This window comes from Euprymna scolopes, chromosome 46 (genome assembly GCF_053919585.1).
Source record: "Euprymna scolopes isolate OS-2025 chromosome 46, ASM5391958v1, whole genome shotgun sequence".
NCBI classification, from domain to species: Eukaryota; Metazoa; Mollusca; class Cephalopoda; order Sepiida; family Sepiolidae; genus Euprymna; species Euprymna scolopes.
In genome coordinates this window covers 150,577,305-150,598,932 of record NC_136527.1, presented here as the reverse complement: position 1 = coordinate 150,598,932, position 21,628 = coordinate 150,577,305, and the positions used below count along the sequence as shown (strand labels likewise).

The following is a 21,628-nucleotide window of genomic DNA, read 5'->3' as shown; positions in this document are numbered from 1 at the left end:
GACTTCTGGGTCCTCTATGATGTTGTTTTCCGGAGCTCCTTGTTGCTCCATCTCTGAATCCTGGGTAGTGAAAAGGGGAGGGGTAAGCTGAACTTCTTCCTGGGGGGTGGTTTTTTCCGGAAGCTCAGGGTGCTGGTCTTTTTGATCTTCCTTTCTTTCTCTCTTCTCCTGGTGTTTGTCATTGTCGCTCTCAGAGCCCGAGGAGCTGCCCCTGAGCTTCCTTTTAGCAGTAGTCGCCGTAGGTCGTGATACGGTTTGTGGAGCCGGCTCTGCTTTCTTGGCTGTCCTGGCTGTTACGGTGCTCCACTTACTGGTCCCAGCTTCGTCCTCTTTCTTCTCCTCCCTTGATTTTCTTCCTGCTTCCTCCTCGGTTTTCTTGGTCGCCACCGTTGTTGTCTTCTTTTGAGGGCAGAATCGTGCAACGTGACCCGTTTTCTGGCAATGCCACCATTGTGGTCTTCTGCCCTCAACAATGACGATCATCGACCAGCCCTCGCAGGTAAATTGGGCTGGGATCCCGTGGAATTCTTTGCGGGTTAGCCGCATCTGGAGCCGGTAGTCCCCGGTGTGGATATTTCTAGGTCCTTTTATGGCCTCAATTTCTTCCACATCGCCATATTGGGACAGGATGGCCCCCAGCTGCTCTTCGACGAGGAAGCACGGTACCCCTGTTACCGTTATGGTCGTTCTCCTCTTGGAGAGATATTCCGGTCGAATTTTGATATCTCTCCACACGACGTCACCTCTTGCCAGCTTCTCAGCGTCTTCTTTTGTCGGCAATAGGACCTCCCACATGGCGTTGAAACGCCGGACCGCGTACTGGGCCATGATGTTGAGTTCGCCCAGCAGCTCCATCATTGTATCCTTTGGCACACCTTTGAGTCCTTTCCCTTTCGCGTCTAAGGTCAACAGGGATACCGATCTTTCCCGTATTTTTTCAAGGGCTTCCGGGACGACTTTGATGTTGTTCCCCTCGACGTAGCTACTATATTTCTCGTCGAAGAGCTGCTTGTAGTACTGGGGGCGTCTAGTTTCTTTGGGTTGGGGACCCCAGCTCCGTTGTTCCGCTGCGACTTTTCCGTCCCACACTGCTGCCACAGGAGTTGAAGGTGGTGTTCTTTGCTCCTCTGGGATTGGTGAGTCTGTACCTGCGAGAGCTGGCCACTCCTCGTTCTTAGCCGGCTCCACGCTTTTTGGTTTCCACCCCCCCGGGGAGCACCCATCCACAACAATGACCTCCGCTGATTTAGTTCTTCTGCGGGTCTCTGTGGCCGACTTTTGGGGGCTGCTCCTTGCCGACTGTGTTTGTTCCGGTACTGTTGGTGTCTCGTTATCGAGCACCCACCAACGTTTTACAGGCCTCCTTTTCTTTTTCTTAGCCGCCGCCGCTGCCTTGGATATATCTTCCTCCTCTCCGCCTGGAGTCTGCTTGATGAAGTCACTCCAGGCCTTGACGACTTCCTCGCGGCTCCCGGTTGTAGGCGGCATCCATGGCCTGTTAGTGTCGACCACAGAGACCCGTTCGCTCGTCCCGGGGGCGCCTTCCTGGGTGGCGATCCCCTCATTTGCAACACTGCCCGCAGCACTACCGAACGCTTGCGACCCTTCCGAACTGGGGGTGACGACCCCCGGGACCTTCCACTGTACTGGAGCACCACCGAGCGTGGTGCCCCCCGTCATCGTCACTGGGATATCACCAAAGGTGATATCCCCAGGTATCGGCACTGGGGTGTCACCGGGTGTGACACCCCCCCTTCTCGGCACTGGGGTGTCACCGGGTGTGACACCCCCCCTTCTCGGCACTGGGGTGTCACCGGATGTGACACCCCCCCTTCTCGGCACTGGGGTGTCACCGGATGTGACACCCCCCCTTCTCGGCACTGGGGTGTCACCGGGTGTGACACCCCCCCTTCTCGGCACTGGGGTGTCACCGGATGTGACACCCCCCTTCTCGTCACTGGAATGCCACCGGATGTGGCACTCCCCCTCCTCGTCACAACACCAGGGGCGTCCCCCATGGTGTTAGAGGCAGAGGCCTGCCTCTTTTTTTGTTGGCCCAGTGCCCTTCACCGACCCGCCGATTCGGAGCTAGAGGGCCTTCGCCTAATGGCACGTCGGTTACATCTAGTCCTGCCGGCTGCTTAAGTCGGATCCAGACACTGGACGGACCTGCAAAAAAGAAAGAAAAGCAAACAGTTAGTTGGCCGAAAGGACCACTCACCCAAAGAAGGGGTCGGTCCTTTTAGGCTGGACAAGAAAAAACCCTTAAGTGGCCAAGATTTGGCCAAGTGGGCTGCGTAAAGCACTTTGTCAGTCTTAGTAAGTGTCTGAGAACAGATACTGCACTTTGACGTCACGCCGTTACCTCTACGCCAGGTAAGTATCTAAACCAGGTAAGTATAATTTTGTCTCAGATGCACTGGTTTTATATCGCACTTATATACTAACCACCGACAGGGATTAATAACTTGGGCTATGACAACAGCGTATTCTTTTCATTGTTTTGAGTTTCGAGTATATATCGGACACAGTTCATCAACAGAGAACCCAATCACTTATATAAAAGCATGTAAGATATCAACGAATACACTCACGAGAGTCATTTTTTTTTTAAATTGCATCAGCCGTGAGATATCTACTGGATCGATAGAAGGATCCAGCCATTTACCCAGCGACCTATGGTAAAGAATGTTCAATAAATAAGCGTAGACGAGGGCAAGAGATGGTAATGTTTAAAATTAAAGAGATATGGCCACATTAGAGTTATCTACTCCTGATATATATATATATATATATATATATATATATATGTGTGTGTGTGTGTGTGTGTGTGTTACATGAAAAAGGCTTGTCCTCTTTTTCATGTAAGTAAAAATAAAGAGAATTAGTAAATGAAAATAAAATCAGAGAAAACGGGAATCGAACCCTGGAGATAAGTTTTAAAGAACAATAGGTTTTAAATTGAATGTCCTGTAAATTGTTGATTCTGATAAAATATTTAATAAATACAAATTTCGCTGGAAACTATGCACATTGTTAGAAAGAATGTGCACGCTAAAATATGGGTTTTATGAATTAAATAAGTTGGTTAAATTCCTTTGTAAAACAACAAAGGAAATTGGGAAATTTCCTGGTCATCAGAATGTTTCAAAAACGTGCAAATCGCGCATGTTGATGACACGTGAATTATAGTCAAGTTAGCCAGACATACATGTGATTTCTAAATAAAGAGTCCGAAGTAAAAGTTAGAGAGGGAGTCAGAGAGTCAGACGAGAGTCCGACCAGGGACGCAGAGGGGTTGACTGAACCTAGGCACCATCTGGAAGCAAGAGGGTTTTAGAAGAAAAGGATGTAAATAAACTTTGAATTCCTGGATGCAAAGCCATTGACCGGTCAATTGGAAGAAATAAATGATCATCATGTTTTTCATACTGCCGTCTTCTGTGTTCATCATTACAACGAGAAAAGGTATTGTCCATTTATGTATAAGAACCATTTGGTAAAATCATCATCTAAAAAATATGTGTTAGATGTTAAAGAATATGTGTCAAAGTATTTATGTTATATAAACACTCCCGTTTCATTCTTAATCCCATCTCTTACAATATGAACATCTCAACAATATGAACATTCACAATGAATATATATAATAACTAGCATCTCTTCCAACAACATAATTACGACTAATCTCTCACTAAGACTCTTACTCTTCTCACAAAGAACAATACAAAATACAACATTCAGCGTATCCAACCTAAACAATTTTGAGAAAAACGCCAAAAAAAATATTCAGAGATTGGAGAAAGTAAAAATTAAAAAAGTGAAACAGAAAAATTCCGTGCTTTTTTATCACACTTGTCTCAATGGGAATACGGTGTCCCCCTCTCTCTCTCTCTCTCTCTCTCTCTCTATATATATATATATATATATATATATATATATATATATATATACATATATATCTATATATATATATATATATGAGAATATGATGCTCTGTCTCTGTCTCTGTCTCTGTCTCTCTCTCTGTCTCTTTCTCTGTCTCTCTCTCTCTCTCTGTCTCTCTCTCTCTCATATATATATATATATATATATATATATATATATGGTAGTCGAATGGATACGGCCTCCGCTAATCGAGCCAGAGATGTCTCGTGTCGCGGGGTTCGAATTGTTCGACTGGTAGTAATCGTGACACCCTGCACTGAAGAATCCCGAAAGGATGAAACACTAGTGTCTGTAGGTATTTAATTATTATAGTAAAAAAATAATTACACACACAGACACATACACACACACACACACACACATACATACATATATATATATATATATATATATATATATATATATATATATATATATATATGCGTGTGGTGCGTGTGTGGGGGGTGTAAATACAGTCATATCTTGCTACGATGTGCAGACCATTTCAATCATAATAGATATCATCAGGCAAGAAAATTAAGGTATAAAAATTAAAAAGATTCCAGACGTTTTCAAATTTTGAGGAGAGAAAAATTGTCATCATTGTATGCGCGTGGTAGCATAAACAACAGCTGTTAAATGTGCATTTGTGTAGCAAACTACCTTCTTGTATTATGTATGAATCTTCCACGGAGCGGACAATTTAAAATTATATGAAAAAAATATAAACAAGAAGAAGAAAAAAAGAAATTTAGTTTCATTTTCCGACAATTTCAACTTAGAAGACAAAGTTGTCTAAAACAAAATTAAAAAAAAATACATAACACCACTTTTAGGGGGGATTTTTTGTCTTCTGTAGTTTTTAATGCATTTAAATTGATCTAAAGCAAGCGGGTTACAGAAACATAAGCACTAAACATTTCTATATTTTTCGTTCTTTTCTAGAGGGGATTCAATGATAAACTTGTGTGGCTTAACAGGTGCTTCTGCAGTTTAATTAACCATTTTCCCGTAACTAATGCGCCAACATTTACCGATTAGAATACCATTTAACATTTTTAGGAGATTTTAGTGTTTTTTGTTTACATTGGGGTAGGAGTTGGGGTTGGGGCGGTCCAACACCCCTCCTCCTCTCCAATTTAAAGAGAAAACAGTAAAATCTCCTATAAATGTTAAATGGTATTCTAATCGGTAAGACAAAATAAAGGAAAAGTTCCCCCCAAAAGTGCTCTAATGCATTTTTAAAAAAACATTTGTTTTAGACGACTTTTTCCTCTAATTTTAAATTGTGCTCCAATGAAAAAACAAAAATTGGAAAATTCTCCCTAAAAAAACTAAGTTAGAGTAGTCGGTGTTCTGTTGTAGCGTACCTAGACACTATATATACAAATGTATGCAGATTAAAGTATAATTCAGAGGTTTGAAAATATTTGTTTTAACCAATTGTCATAAAAAATTTAAACACAGAATATTAAAAAAAACCTGCCAATTTTTATGCAGTTTCGTCGGTACCTATACAGTTTAGTTACGACATAAAAAAATGGAAATAATGAAAAAAAAAATTTTATTGTACGTAACTGTTATAGACTGAAGTTCTCCGAAAAAAAATTTCACTTCATTTGATCAAGTAGTTTTTTTTTTTTTACAGCGAAAAACAATTATTGATCACGTGGCCATTTTGGAAATGTTATTGCAGGCCCAGGAATTCCCCAAGGGCCGGTAACTGCCGTACATAGCAGAATACCTCCATTTTAGGCCAATCTAGCCCTTTTCCCCCCACCAGAAAGATATATATATATATATTTTTTTTTTTTTTTAATTTGTGACAGAAGTAAATAAACGAAGTTTCGAAGTTATCCATGCGTGTCCAACTGCGCATGTTTCGAAAATAATCTCGTATAAAAATTCTTCAATTCTTTGCATTCTTCAATTTCTTTGCATATTCAATAGTATTCTTATTTAAAAAATAAAAAAAACGCAAAAGAATTGCAGATTTAAAAAAAAAGAGAAAAACGTAAAAAAATTGTGCGCATCTCGATATGACGAGAAAAAAGGCTAGATTGCGAAATGTGGCCTAAAATGGAGGTATTCTGCTAGGTACATTTCCAAAATGGCCACGTTGACGTCGTCATGATAAATAATTGTTTTTCGCTGTAAAAAAAAAAAAAAAAAAAAAAACTACTTGATCAAATGAAGTGAAATTTTTTTTCGGAAAACTTCAGTCTATAACAGTTATGTACAATAAAAAATTTTTTTCAATATTTCCATTTTTTAACGTCGTCACTAAACTGTATAAGTACCGTTTCGTCCCATGGAACCAGATATGAGCATTTCAATATTCAATTTGGCTACGAGTATATATATTATTCCACCACGAATTCCACGAATTGAAAAAAAAAATGTAGTGTTTGCAATTAAAGGGGCATAACTCCAAGAATAGTTACCTCCCCCTGCCAAAATATATATCGCGTAAATAAAATCGCGTTTGATCAAGTTGTACGACAAGTAGGAGTTAAATATCGATTTGTTTTTTGATCTATTTTCTCGCATATTCACACTCGGAAGCCGAAGCATTTTACACATTATACTACTTCCTCATCAAAGAAGGCGTTATTGCATGGTATAGTATAAGAACCGATGATAAATAAAGCCTCTCTTGAAATCGCTACAATCATGATAACGCGAAACATGATTGAAATAAACAAACAAATAAGAAACATGTACTACACTTTGATCGTTGTTTGTTTAATGATGATTTTATGTAAAACAGGCTAATTAGCAGGTTTAAGTCTGGAAACATGAGTGCAAGTTATCGTAGGTTTAACCGAATCGAGTTTGATAACAATAACTTTCAAGTCCCATTATGTAATCATGTGGTCATAGTTTAATTTCTTAGTCAAAATCTATTTTTGTCATTTGACTGACTTCACCTTTCGTGTAATTCCTTCCTTTTATTTGAATTGTTTGTGTGAAATATTCAGTTTTACAATATTTTGTATATGAGGATCATTTGGATTATTCGGAATATTGTTCTCGCCTTGGATGTTATGATTTTTAAAGCTTCGTATATTTTTTTTTTAAATGAATTGAATACGAAATAGAAATTCACAATACAAGTACCGAAAAGGCTTAAGAATTGGCAAATATAATCTAAACTTGATAGGAAAACAGCCATTTTTACACAAGGAACAAAATAATGACTACACCGTGATATTACGATGACCTTAAGTTCTTTGTTCTTTAGCAGTTAGTTTTCTCTTTAAATAATTTCACGTTGAAATCGTGTTTTTCATTTTTTTCATTTTGATTCTTTTATATTTTCATACATTTTATTTCTTAATGAATTGGACACACAAAAAAAGTTGTATCAATTTACTAAAGAAATCCTTACAAACAAAACAACTTTGTTTTGAACACAAATGAAAAAAAAAACGACTTTTCTCGTATTTAATTCCCTGAATGAAAGGTAAGTTTCTTTTTTTAAACATTTTTAAAAACTATCATTCAACAACTTTAAAATAATCTTAAATATTAAAAAAAAAGTTTATTTTTATTGTAATTCAATGCGAAAGGTTAGTTCTTTTTACGATTTAAAAATCCAGTTGAATAAATTTTAAAATAATCTGAAACAGAAAGCCAGTTCGTTTTTCCACCCCTTCAGAAATATTATTTTAAAAAATTGATATTAAAAAAAGGGGTTATTTTTATTGCAATCCAATAAAAATATTGATTCCGCTATGCTTTATAACAAACGTGAATAAAAATTTATGATTGAAAATTTTTTTCTTAAAATATAGTCACTCTGACAATTAGATTTAAATGTCAAAAATTTGTTTATTTAAGTAAAACTTACGTTATTTCTGAGACAATAATAATGTTTACCATAAACAAAAGTATTTAATTCGAAGTTGGTTGAATTGTTAGGCAACTGAGCACAAAAAAACTTTGTTTTTCATTTTTTTTTTTTTTGTTTGGTATTTAATTGATTTTAAAAAAAATATTTGTAAAAACGGTTTTCTGTGCAAATTGTGAAGCTTTATTCAATATTTAAGATTATAGAATGAGTAACACTGTCTTTAATAAAGTTTACATAAAAATGATCGCCCATTTATTGGCCATCACCAATTAACAGAAACTTTATGTAGAAAAACTAATTAATAAATATTTACTATCGAAGCCAACATAGTTTCCATGATAAAAAAAAATAAAATAAAAATCAACTTTTTGTTTGCCATCACGTCTGAAAAGGCATTATAAAATATCTCGAAAAATAGAATAAAAAAACACAAATTATAAATATTTAAGACTTTGTTATATAAATTTAACTTAAATTGAGCATCTACGATAAATTTAAGTCCAAATCGCAGTCAACGAGACATATAATCGTTCAGTTTAATTTTTTTTCTGGCGAGGAAGACAAGCGGGAAGACCTTGTATCGATTTTTGCGTTGATTTGAGTGGGATACGATAATAACCCAAGTGTTGTTAACTATTCTTTACTTGCGCCTAACAATTTAATAAACCAAGATACCGTTGAAATATTATTTGTCATAGTACATATGCAGATGTGTCACAATTAAATTTATTGGGTGGCTTTCTTTGAGCAATTTGTTTAATGTTCGATTTGAAAATGATAATCGGGACTCCCAGATGACTGTCTTATGTCAGGCATTTTTTTTTTATTATTATTCTAGCGTAAAACCGAGTGTAAATATTAATATTGTTTTAGTGTAAACACCGAGTATAAATATTTACATTATTTTAGTGTAAAAACCGAGTGTAAATATTTCTATTGTTTTAGTGTAAAAGCCGAGTGTAAATATTTATATTGTTTTAATGTAAAAGCCGAGTGTAAATATTTATATTGTTTTAATGTAAAAACCAAGTGTAAATATTTATATTGTTTTAGTGTAAAAGTCGAGTGTAAATATTTATATTGTTTTAGTGTAAAAGCCGAGTGTAAATATTTATATTGTTTTAATGTAAAAGCCGAGTGTAAATATTTATATTGTTTTAATGTAAAAACCAAGTGTAAATATTTATATTGTTTTAGTGTAAAAGTCGAGTGTAAATATTTATATTGTTTTAGTGTAAAAACCGAGTGTATATATTTATATTGTTTTAGTGTAAAAGTCGAGTGTAAATATTTATATTGTTTTAGTGTAAAAACCGTGTGTAAATATTTATATTGTTTTAGTGTAAAAGTCGAGTGTAAATATATATATTGTTTTAGTGTAAAATCGAGTGTAAATATTTATATTGTTTTAGTGTAAAAATCGAGTGTAAATATTTATATTGTTTTAGTGTAAAAACCGAGAGTAAATATTTATATTATTTTAGTGTAAAAGTCGAGTGTAAATATTTATATTGTTGTAATGTAAAAGCCGAGTGTAAATATTTATATTGTTTAAGTGTCAAAGCCGAGTGTAAATATTTATATTGTTTTAGTGTAAACGCCGAGTGTAAATATTTACATTATTTTAGTGTAAAAACCGAGTGTAAATATTTCTATTGTTTTAGTGTAAAATCCGAGTGTAAATATTTATATTGTTTTAATGTAAAAGCTGAGTGTAAATATTTATATTGTTTTAGTGTAAAAGTCGAGTGTAAATATTTATATTGTTTAAGTGTACAAACCGAGAGTAAATATTTATATTGTTTTAGTGTAAAAGTCGAGTGTAAATATTTATATTGTTTTAGTGTAAAAGTCGAGTGTAAATATTTATATTGTTTTAGTGTAAAAACCGAGTGTAAATATTTATATTGTTTTAGTGTAAAAGTCGAGCGTATATATTTATATTGTTTTAGTGTAAAAACCGAGTGTAAATATTTATATTGTTTTAGTGTAAAAACCGAGTGTAAATATTTATATTGTTTTAGTGTAAAAAACGAGTGTACATATTTATATCCTTTTAGTGTGAAAACCGAGTGTAAATATTTATATTGTTTTAGTGTGAAAGCCGAGTGTAAATATTTATATTGTTTTAGTGTAAAAGCCGTGTGTAAATATTTATATTGTTTCAGTGTAAAAGCTGAGTGTTAATATTTATATTGTTTAAGTGTAAAAGCCGAGTGTAAATATTTATATTGTTTTAGTGTAAAAACCGAGTATAAATATTTATGTTGTTTTTATTTAAAATCCGAGTGTAAATATTTATATTGTTTTAGTGTAAAAGCCGAGTGTAAATATTTATATTGTTTTAGTGTAAAAGCCGAGTGTAAATATTTATATTGTTTTAGTGTAAAAACTGAGTGTAAATATTTATATTGTTTTAATGTAAAAGCCGAGTACCATAGACTGGATTGACTAAGACAACATTTTTAAATTCATAATTGTGCCAGATCAACAAAAATCATTGTAAACTCAATTTTTAAAATATATATTAGAGTGACTGATTGTGTGCATCAACTGCATAGCTTCAATGAGTAAATTCTTTTATTTCTATGTAGCACATGCCCATTTTGGTGCGGTCTTAGTCTCTTTGGCATGGGATGACTAAGACCACACTATGAAATTCTCTTATAAATCTCAGTAAAACTGCATGGTTTTAGTAACCCTTCCTCCCTATGGGCTGACAAAACCACTGAAAAGACCCTTTACATGATCAGCTTTTTATGGCCTGACAGAATTTTTAGGTTCAGAAAATGGCTAAAAAACTAAACCAACATGGATACCATGACAAAAAAACAAAAATGTAAGCAAAGCATAAAATGATAATATAATAACTTTAATACTGTAAGTAAATAGAACATCATGATGGCATCAAAAATTGAAAGTTTCAAAAATGTTTCACCTTTCAGTCTCATTCTCAGAGTTGGTTCCCTCCCCCTCAGTCAGTCACAGTTTTGTTGGCCTCGTGAATAGCCTCTCCACTTTCTGAGGCTGCTTGAGACACCTCCTCATCCTCCGGTGCTGCTGGAGCCTCCTCGTCATTCCTCCAGTGCTCCAATGCTTTTACCGGGACTGACGTCTACCTGTCTTCGCTTTTCCCTTGTGACTGGCCACTCTTCACCATGTCATAAAAGTCTCAGGTGGTTTAGAAATACCTCTGAGACTGAAGTGTTGACTCTGTCAATCTCCTCAGATTCTGCAGTCGTGGGCAGGCGATTGAGGACTGGCTGTGGATCCATGGGGTGAAAGCCACATTTGCAAAAGCCTGCCATTAGGTGCTCCCTTTGATTGGGGAGCTCAATTTACAGAGCAGTTTTGGAAATGTCTTTAGGAACAGTGACTGCATTTTTGCTCCCTGATTGTTTCCGCACAGTGAGGATAAACCTCCACTTCCTTTTCATTGGACCATAGAAGGCCACATCAAGGGGTTGGCACAGATGTGTGACGTTTGGGGGTAGGCAGCGAAGGCTATGTTATTGTCAGTGCATTCATGTAAAATCTGATTGCATGGATGATACGTTCAGGGCATTTTGCACCACGTTTGTGTTGTAATTGATGAAATTCTCTGGAGGGACTCCTTCTAGTGTCCTGGCCAACTCTGCAAAATATTCGTTGATCGAGCCAATACTGACATCAGCTTTTTTCTTTTAAATGTTTTGACATATGTGGTTCTTTATATGAACTTTGTGCCACTTCATAAATGACTGCACCTAGTTCTCACCAGGGACATTGTCCTTGAATTTATTCAGTCATTCGTAGATCGATGATGTCGAATGGGAATCCCTACTTTGACACAGCCAGCATGTGCTCGACAATGGCGTTCTCCATTATGGATGAAATGATGGTCTGTCCACCTGGTGACTGCAGTACTCTTTCACCCTAAGTCACCTGAAGGTAGTATTGCAGCTTTGCACAACTCAGGCCCTGCAGGCTTCACGTTGATACTTTCCTCCCTTGATGTCTGCTGCAGCCTTGATGAGGTTATCAGAGTCGTAAGCCCTTGCGCCAGGTTTTGCCTTGTAATCTCTCGACATAGTGGATGAAGGTCGTTCGGAAAGTTCTTCAGTTCTTCTGGTTTTAATTGGAATGACGATGCTGAGGATATAACAGAAAACAATATCCGGTTTATTAGATTCCAAAAATAAACTATTCCCCCACTATCAAACAATCATGAGGTTGCTTGCACGGCAACTGACAAGGCTAATCTGCTTGCCAGTCAGTTTGCTTCAAACTCCACACTGAACCCGGTACACCACTCCCTCCCTGATTTTCCTCTGTGAACAGACGCCACACTAGACGATTTGAAAATCACCCCTTCTCAGGTACATGCTATTATAAGAAACCTAGACACCTCAAAAGCATGTGGACCAGATCTCATCCCGGCTGTGCTATTAAAAGAATGCTCTGCCGATGTTGCTCCAGTTCTCTCCAAACTTTACAATAAATGCCTTAACGAATCTTGTTTTCCCGACTGCTGGAAAACCGCCTCTGTGGTACTAGTCTTCAAGAATTCTGGTGACAGAACTGACCCACTATATTATCGCCCCATTAGCCTCTTCCCGCTTTTCGCCAAAATATTTGTGTATTATGTTAATCAAGCCCTAGTCAAGCACCTAACAGCTGCTAAACTCCTGACTGACAAACAATATGGATTCAGGCAAGCCCGTTCAACAGCAGATATCTTAACTGTAGTTTCTGAACGTATATACCGTCCATTGGCAAAACAGGGGAGGGTAGAGCGGTAGCCCTTGATATATCTAAGGCTTTTGACATGGTATGGCACGATGGTATTCTAAGGAAAAATAGATCATATGGAATCACTGGAAGAATTCATAATGTAATTAAATCCTTAAGTAAGAGAAAAATCAAAGTTGTCCTCGAGGGTCGTACATCTAAACAATATGACATAAATGCAGGAGTACCTCAGGGGTCTATCCTTGGACCTCTATTATTCCTGATATTCGTAAATGACCTCCCTGATCAAATTATTTTGGAGATGGGTATATTTGCCGATGACACCACTCTCTATAACAGATATGAGGGGAAAACAAATGAACACATATCCAAGGAAATGGCAGAAACACTAGAGGATGACCTCCAATCTGTAGTGGAATAGGGACAAAAATGGATGGTCACATTCAATGCTGCTAAGACTAAGCTTGTTTCCTTCAATAACTACAAGAAACTTCTCTACCACCAATAGCAATGGCCAAGAACCCATTGCCTGAAAGTACTTATTGTAAAGTCCTCGGCCTAACGTTTACAGGGAATATGAACTGGAATAGATACATTGAGATCATTGCCAAGGCTGCTGCAAGGAAGGTTGGCTTCCTCTACCGTGCTAGAAAACTACTTACGCCTGACAGTATCCTGTACCTCTATAAGGCCACCATTCACCCATATATGGAGTACTGTTGTCACATCTGGGCTGGTGCATCTGCTGCTTGTCTCTCGCTCCTGGACAAGGTTCAAAAGAGAGTCGTCAACCTGATCGGTCCTGAACTGTCATCTAGACTTCAGCCTCTGTCCCATCGACGAGATGTTGCATCCCTCTGCCTGTTCTACAAATACTTTAATGGTGAATGCTCTGCCGAACTGCAAAAATTTGTACCTCCCTGACGTAACTACCCCTGAAAAATCCGACAAGCTACTAAGTCTCATTCATTTACAGTAGAGATCCCTAGGTGCAAGAAAGCCTTTTACTCCAATAGTTTCTTCCCCAGAACTGCGGGTCTTTGGAACTCCCTTCCGGGATTCAGCTTTCCCAACTGCACTCATTTGCACAAGTTCAAGTGTAATGTTAACAAACATCTTTCCACTCATCTCCCTTCATAATGACCCTGCTAATTAAGTCCCTGATAGTATCCCCCTGCTTCAAAGTGGCACTGTGCCTTGTTTTGGGTGAAAATTGAATAAAAAAACAAAAAACACCCACATCGCAGAAATCCCTTTACCTTGAGATGTTTAACAAGTGCCATTCAATTCCTTTCATGGAGATCTATAAGTGTAGCAAATTTTTTAAAAATCCGTGTCGGATATGGTTTGTGCCTCCCCCCAATTTATCGATTTGACATGGAATGAGCCTATATTATTGTTTATTTTACTTTATTAATTGCATAATTCGTTTATCTATTACAAAATACTATGAATAATATTAAATATTTAAAGTATATGAATGTGTATATATATTATTCCTTAATTGGAATTCATTTTTTGAGATGAGCATTATATGTTAATTTTATTTTTATTTTGGACTATTAGTCTCATCTTTATTAGTTGTTGTTTTTGGATCTTTTTATTGGTTCACAACGTTTCGGGGCGCAGTTGATAGAGACGTTGAATCTCTACGGTTCCAGATGAACATTGTCTGAAGATAGCGGTTTCAATCCCACCCAAAGCGTGCCAGAGGTAATTGGTCAAAAATGTGGTGAGACGACAACAACTACGGATGGCAGTGATGGCTGAGAATGCAGTTAGGAGATTCGAAGTTCCTATCCGTCGCGGTTACCACCTGACGAAGGCCAGAGGAAGTTGGCCGAAACGTTGTGAACCAATAAAAAGATCAAAAAACAACAACTAATAAAGATGAGACTAATAGTCCGAAATAAAAATAAAATTAATATATGAATGTGAATTAAATTTATCGATTTGACATGGAATGAGCCTATATTATTGTTTATTTTACTTTATTAGTTGCATAATTTCTTTATCTATTACAAAATACTATGAATAATATTAAACATTAAAACAATATGAATGTGAATTAAGTGTTTATTTCTGTGATCTTTAAATGTTTTATAAAGTTATATTTCTTGTTTTATACACAATTATTTCCTTACGTGACAGACAACAAAAACAACTGCACACAACATTATAAGCCAGATATGTGTGAAAAGTTATTTTATCTGGATTGTTTAGCAAATAGTGATAAGAATATCATATTTAAATTTGTGAAATTATTGTTTAATGTTTTTATAAATCATTAGATATCGAATTTAACATTTCAGAATAATCTGCTAATTTAAAACAGAATATTATAACATTTACACTACGATATTTTTAGCATAAAATAAAACTTGCATCAACAACTAAAGATTAAAATGTAAAAAGTCCGGATAAAATCTCATATTGTTTATAACTTGGTAGTGATAATCTTACTCCAGGTAAAATTCAATTTAAATATGAATATACACATAAGGGAAAAAGTGTGAAGTGTGTGGATATTCTTGTTTAGTTACATAATCCCTTTTTCTATTAAAAATACTATGAATAATATTAAACATGAATAGTATTAAACATTAAAACAATATGTTTGTGAATTAAATGTTTATTTTTGTGATTTTTAAATGTTTTAAAAAGTTATGTGTCTTGTTTTGTTGATACGATTAAAATAAAGAATGATATTAAAATATTAAATTTTATTTCTTTATTTTTTACAGATGTTCCTGCCTGAACGTTTTTAAAGAATTTTAATGATCATCATTTTCCTAAAACATTATTCTATAGACAATTTGTGCCTTACACGGAAGACAACAAAAACGTATGCACACAAATGTAAGAAAAGTCAATATTTTAACTTTTACACTATAAAATATCTCTCATCAATTAAACGATAAATGATACAAATTAAGGCTTCTTTAAAATAAAATCAAACTCGCATCAACAACTGAATTACAATAGAATAAGTGAGGAAAAAATTCAGTATTGCTTATAACTAAGTAGTGATAATCTTGTTCCAGGATAAATTTTATTTAAATATGTCTGCACACAGTGAAGAAAAGCTACATCATTGTAAAGTGTGTGGATATTTTTGTTCTAAAAAATCGAATTTAATGAAACATATGAAAACTCACGCTGAGGGAAAGCCCCATTTTTGTGAAGTGTGTGGCTATTCTTTTTCAAGAAAATCGAATTTAGTGAGACATATGAAAACTCACCCTGATGGAAAGCCACATTCATGTAAAGTATGTGGCTATTCTTCTTCTACAAAATCGAATTTAGTGAGACATATGAGAAGTCACGCCTGGGGAAAGCCACACTTTTGTGAAGTGTGTGGATATTCTTCTTCTATCAAATGGAATTTAATCATACATATGAGAACTCACACTGGGGAAAAGCCACATTCTTGTGAAGTATGTGGATCTTCTTTTTCTGTAAAATCTTCATTAAAAATGCATATGAGAACTCACACTGAGGAAAAGCCACATTCTTGTGACGTGTGTGGATATTCTTGTTCTAAAAAATCAAAGTTAGTGACACATGTGAGAACTCACACTGGGGCCAAACCACATTCCTGTGAAGTGTGTGGATATTCTTGCTCTGGAAAATCCAAATTAGTGAGACATATGAGAACTCACTCTGGGGAAAAGCCACATTCTTGTAAATTGTGTGAATATTCTTCTTCTGAAAAATCAAAATTATTAAGACATATGAGAACTCACTCTGGGGAAAAGCCACATTCTTGTAAAATATGTGGACAATCTTTTTCTGAAAAAACGAATTTAGCTAGACATATAAGAACGCACACTGGAGAAAAGCCTTATTCATGTGGAGTCTGTGGATGTTCTTTTCGTCAACAATCTATTTTAATGAGTCATATGAGAACTCACGCTGCCACACAGTTGTAAAGTCCTGTTGGGGGGGGGGGCTATTATACAATGCAATACAATGGTGTGTGTAAATATGTCCACTGGAAAATCTGTAAAAACTTGAATAATGTTGTAGTAAGTCTTGGTAATATGTTTACCAGAAAGAACAGTTGGAAATAAGTCATACACCATCTGCTATGATTATTAAACACCTACAGCTACATACCTAGAAATGGGGTTATTAAGCCTAACATAGTGATATAGGACAAGAGAGGAAAGTGGCAACCCTAGTCGAAGTAAGCGTCCCTAATGGATCTGAGTTTAGATGGAGAAAAAACAAAATACCAAGAACTTATATACGACATGCAAAGAAACTAAAATCTTAATAAGATATCCATCATACTAGTTATTATAGGAGCAAGTGGACTAATGGAAAAGAATTTAAAAAACTATCTGGCGAATATATTCGGTGAACCAAGTGCAAGAGATGTGCAAGTGTATGGATATTCTTTTTCTGAAAAGTTATATTTAGTTATTCATATGAGAAAAAATCCATATCGTGAAAAGTCATATTTAGTTATTCACATGAGAACTCACACTCAAGGAGAAAATCCATATTGTGTGAATATTTTAGTCCATAAAATCTTGATTAAGCCCCTTGATTTCTTAAACCTTAGTGAAGTATTAAACGTTTCCAAATAAGGTCTCCTCAATATGCCTATAAAATCTAGTTAAATTAACCATATAAATACTCACAGGAGTACCTTCTGATTACCTTCCTGGTGTTCTCGCTCTGAGCTATCAGTATGAGGACGTATCACGATATGAATGCAGGGAAGACTTTCATGAAAATCATGAATATGAAGCCAGATAAGGAAAAATACTGCCGGGAAATCACTCAGTATAAGAAGGTCACCAAAACACGTTTACGCACCAGCGCGCGTTCGGAAGGCTATTGTGCAACTTCTCCCAATGCTGAAGGAGGATATATTTCCACCAGCAGCAATCTATCCATGAAATATCCATAATGGGACCTACAACAGATGTAATTCTAAACATCCAGATCTTTACTGAACCACCTGACTCTTCATCATCAAACTCTGATGAGAGTGAAGATAGCACATCTGACACAGAAGATGCCATGGATGACACCAAACCTAGTCTACTTAACAGATGACGAACCCAACCAAGACATAATAGAGGACCATCACCACCATGATCTTTGGATCAAAAGCTAATTATTAACCAATCAACTGAACAAGAAATAGAAGAGCTTGCAAATAAAATCGAACTGACCAAAACAATGGAGATTGAAGAACGACTCAAATTCAACCATAACTGAGATAAACCATGCTAACTTCGGTGCTGCAGGTTATATGCAAATTGAAAGACCAAAAGAGGAAATGAGGAGGAAGAAAAATAGATACTTTCAGAAAGGAAGTCTCCCAAAATAATTTCCTATACTGTGAACCAAACGAGATCCCCACATCTCCTAAGAACAATAAATAGAATGAAGAGAAAATATAACATCAAATATCATCAGTGTCTAGAAAAGAAAGCAGAATATGAAACTTTAATTAATGGATTAGCTGAATAGATCAGGGGTAACGACAATAAAATTAAAACTAAACAAATGAATGGCCAAATGGAAACCCAAAACTGTCCGGCATGGGGTACCATATGTTCAGTACAAAAAAAAAAAGAAAAAAAGGGGAAATGAGGAGGAAGAGAGCCAAAACTGTAACACCAAAGTGGAAGATCAAGCTTCAAAGAAAAATAGATACTTTCAGAAAAGAAGCTCCCAAATAATTTTCTATACTGTGAACCAATCATGATCCCCACATCTCCTAAAAATAATAAATAGAATGAAGAGAAAATATAACATTGAAGATCACCAGCTTTTAGAAAAGAAAGCAGAATATGAAACTTTAATTAATGGCTTAGCTGAACAGATCAGGGGTAAAGACAAGAAAATTAGAGCTAAACAAATCAATGGCCAGTTCGCTCAAAACCACGATTAGTGTAGTTCACCACAATTCCAAACCCCTGATTAGTGAACCGAAATCTAACGAGAACCATAGTAATGCTTACACAATGTTCATATTAACATGTTTAACACATTACCTTTTGAGTGTTGAAAGATGACACATGACAACAGTTTTACAAAAACCCAATGATGATTCTTTATTCATCGGACCGGCTGAATGATGATGACGTCAGGAATTACAATTTGGGAATCTACATAGTTTGATGTTCTTTCTTTCGCTTCCAAAGGACTGACTTCAGCTCCAAAATTTCTTTCTGAGAAGTGCAAGCCCGTGGAACTCTCTTCCACTTGCCTGTTTCCCACCTGACTACAACTTGGATGTCTTCAAGTCCAACATAAACAAATTCCTGATGAACCGCCCCCTTAAGTAAGACATTTTAATAAATCTCCAATACTAAGGATTACTACAATACTATCCCATTGATTACTGTACACACAATAACTCTTATCCCTGATCAACCGCCCCCTTAAGTAAGATTCCGAGCCTTGATAAGTGGTGACCTCTATAAAAAAAAAAACTCAACCCAACTCAACTGCTAACTCAACTCTTCAAATCTGCAACTCTGGACTCCTCTGATCTTACTAACTCTAGCTCCTATATTGAGAATCCCCTTTTTTGCGAATTCACGTGGCTATGGATACGTTCTTCGAAACACACTTTTTTTAATATTCCAATTCTAAAAGAATGTACAATCAATTCTGTTTACAATATAAACAATATTTATTTCTAATAGAAGTAAACAATAGACTAAATTCTAACATTCCAATGCTTAACTTTGCTTACAAGATTCGAGTCTCTGCTTATCCTAATCTCATTTTCACTTATCTAATATATTTTTATGTACATGGAAAGATGGCAGCCTTTCCCTGTAACGATATCACTTAAGATAACTATTTAAAACTGACGTTTTAATTCCTTATACCGAGTGTCAAACCAAACAAAAGGGGAGGCATTTCTACACCCAATAACTTTGTATTTCTCTGTGACACCAACAGTCAACATCCATGTTTAACCACGTATATTAACCTATCTAATATACTTCTTTTTTACATGGCAAGGGGACAGCCTTTCCCTGTAACAATATCACTTAAGATACCTGATAAAAGCTGCTCTTTTTTGTGAAGGTTTCATTATTGATTGGTCACCAAGGTACATGAATTGCACTGTTCACACAAAAACCTGAAAACTGCTGCCTCTACATAATATCATTTAAAATAACTGCCATCAATAAACTGACAAAAGATGTATATAGATGTTTTATTATTGATTGACCAACAACATGAATTTTCTTCACGCAAAAACTTAAAACTGCTACATAATATCATTTAGCAATATACAATGTAATACAAATATGTACTTAATATAAATTTGAACAGAAGGAAAGTTGTCCTTAAAAAGAATCTGCGGATATAAATTTATGCCGGCGAATCACGTTTTACAGAAGGACTCTGAATATCTTGGAATAACTTTAAAACAAAGTAAACTATGACGAAGGAAATATACTTCTTGTGGTAGGGTTAATTGTCATAATGAAAAAATATTTGAAATTATGTAGAATCCTTGCAACTTTAGCAAAAGTTTTGTAGATAAACTATATTATATGTAATGTGTTTTTGCCTTTTCAACTTATAAATATTTGTTATCCACATAATAAAAGAGTAAATAGAAATTTTATCATGAAATCTGTGGTTTTGTTTTTATTTTTAATTATTTACAAGTGTTTATCAATTTATTAATATTTACATTTCCTTTATTTTTTCATGAAGTCTGAATAAAATTAACACATGAACTTCATTTAGTATTGACATCAATATCTATTTCTAATAGAATTTAACAATAGACTAAATTCTAACATTCTAGTTCTTAACTTTCCTTACTTGGTGACAGCCTTTCCCTGTAACAATATTACTTAAGATAACTGACAAAAGCTGACGTTTCTTACGGATGTTTCATTATTGATTGGTCACCAAGCTACATGAATTGCACTGACACAAAAACCTGAAAAATGGTGTCTCTACATAATATCATTTAAAATAACTGCCATCAATAAACTGACAAAAGGTAACGTTTAATATAGATATTTTATTATTGATTGACCCACAACATGAATTGTCTTCACACAAAAACATTAAAAATGCTGTCTCTACATAATATCATTTACCAATATACAATGTATTACAAATAATACATTTTACATAATATAAATATGAAGAGAAAGTAAGTTGTCCTTAAAAAGAACCTACAGATATAAATTTATCAAGAAGGACTCTGTCTTCACACAAAAACCTGAGAAATGCTGTTTCTACGTAATATCATTTACCAATATACAATGTAATACCAATCTGTACTTCATATTCAGAGAAGGTAAGTTGCGCGTAAAAAAACTTCGAATATAAATTTATCTTGGCGAATCACGTGGTACAGAAGGACTCTTACTATCTTGGAATGACTTGAAAACAAAGTAAACTATGACGAAAGAAATATACTTCTTGTGGTAGGGGTAATTGTCCTAATGAAAAATATTTGAATTATGCAGAATCTTTGCAACTGTATCAAAACTTTTGTAGATAAACTATATTATATGTAGTGTGTTGTTGCCTTTTCAACTAATAAATATTTGTTATCCACCTAATAAAAGATTAAATAGAAATTTTATGAAATCTGTGGTCTTGTTTATACTTTTAGTTATTGTTTCATCTGTTAGAGATAACTTTGTTAAAGACAAGTGTTCAACAATTTATTAGTATTTACATTTTTTACTTTATTTTTTCATGAACTCTGAATAAAATTAACATATGAACCTCATTCAATATTGACATCAGTAACTTAATTAATTTATAGCAAACTGTTACACCTGTCGCAAATTCAAACACACAGACACAGGGCAAGTAGCATGCAGTAGTACACACACGCACAGAGTGAGGCATGCGCAAAAATGACATGACTAATTGATATGCGTGCATTTCCTGTGGCCACTGACATAGCCTTCTGTTTCCTTCTTCCTCTCTCTCTCTCTCTCTCTCTCGCTTGGCAACAAACAGTGCATACGTGCAAATTCGCGTGCTCCATAGACATGCATCATCGTGTGATGTGAGATTTGCATTTTTTATGTACAAACATTGTAACCTGTAATATGCTTACATGCAGAGCTAACACAATATGAACAATCCAGG

At 35.4% G+C, this 21,628-nt stretch overlaps 1 long non-coding RNA gene across 1 annotated transcript; it reads left to right on the top strand.

Annotated features, from left to right (window-relative positions):
• Positions 1-7,191: 7,191 nt before the first annotated feature.
• Positions 7,192-18,253, top strand: LOC145270518 (uncharacterized). The gene is made up of 2 exons (XR_013865411.1): positions 7,192-7,393; positions 15,259-18,253. It is a non-coding gene; the product is annotated as an uncharacterized LOC145270518 (long non-coding RNA).
• Positions 18,254-21,628: the final 3,375 nt, after the last annotated feature.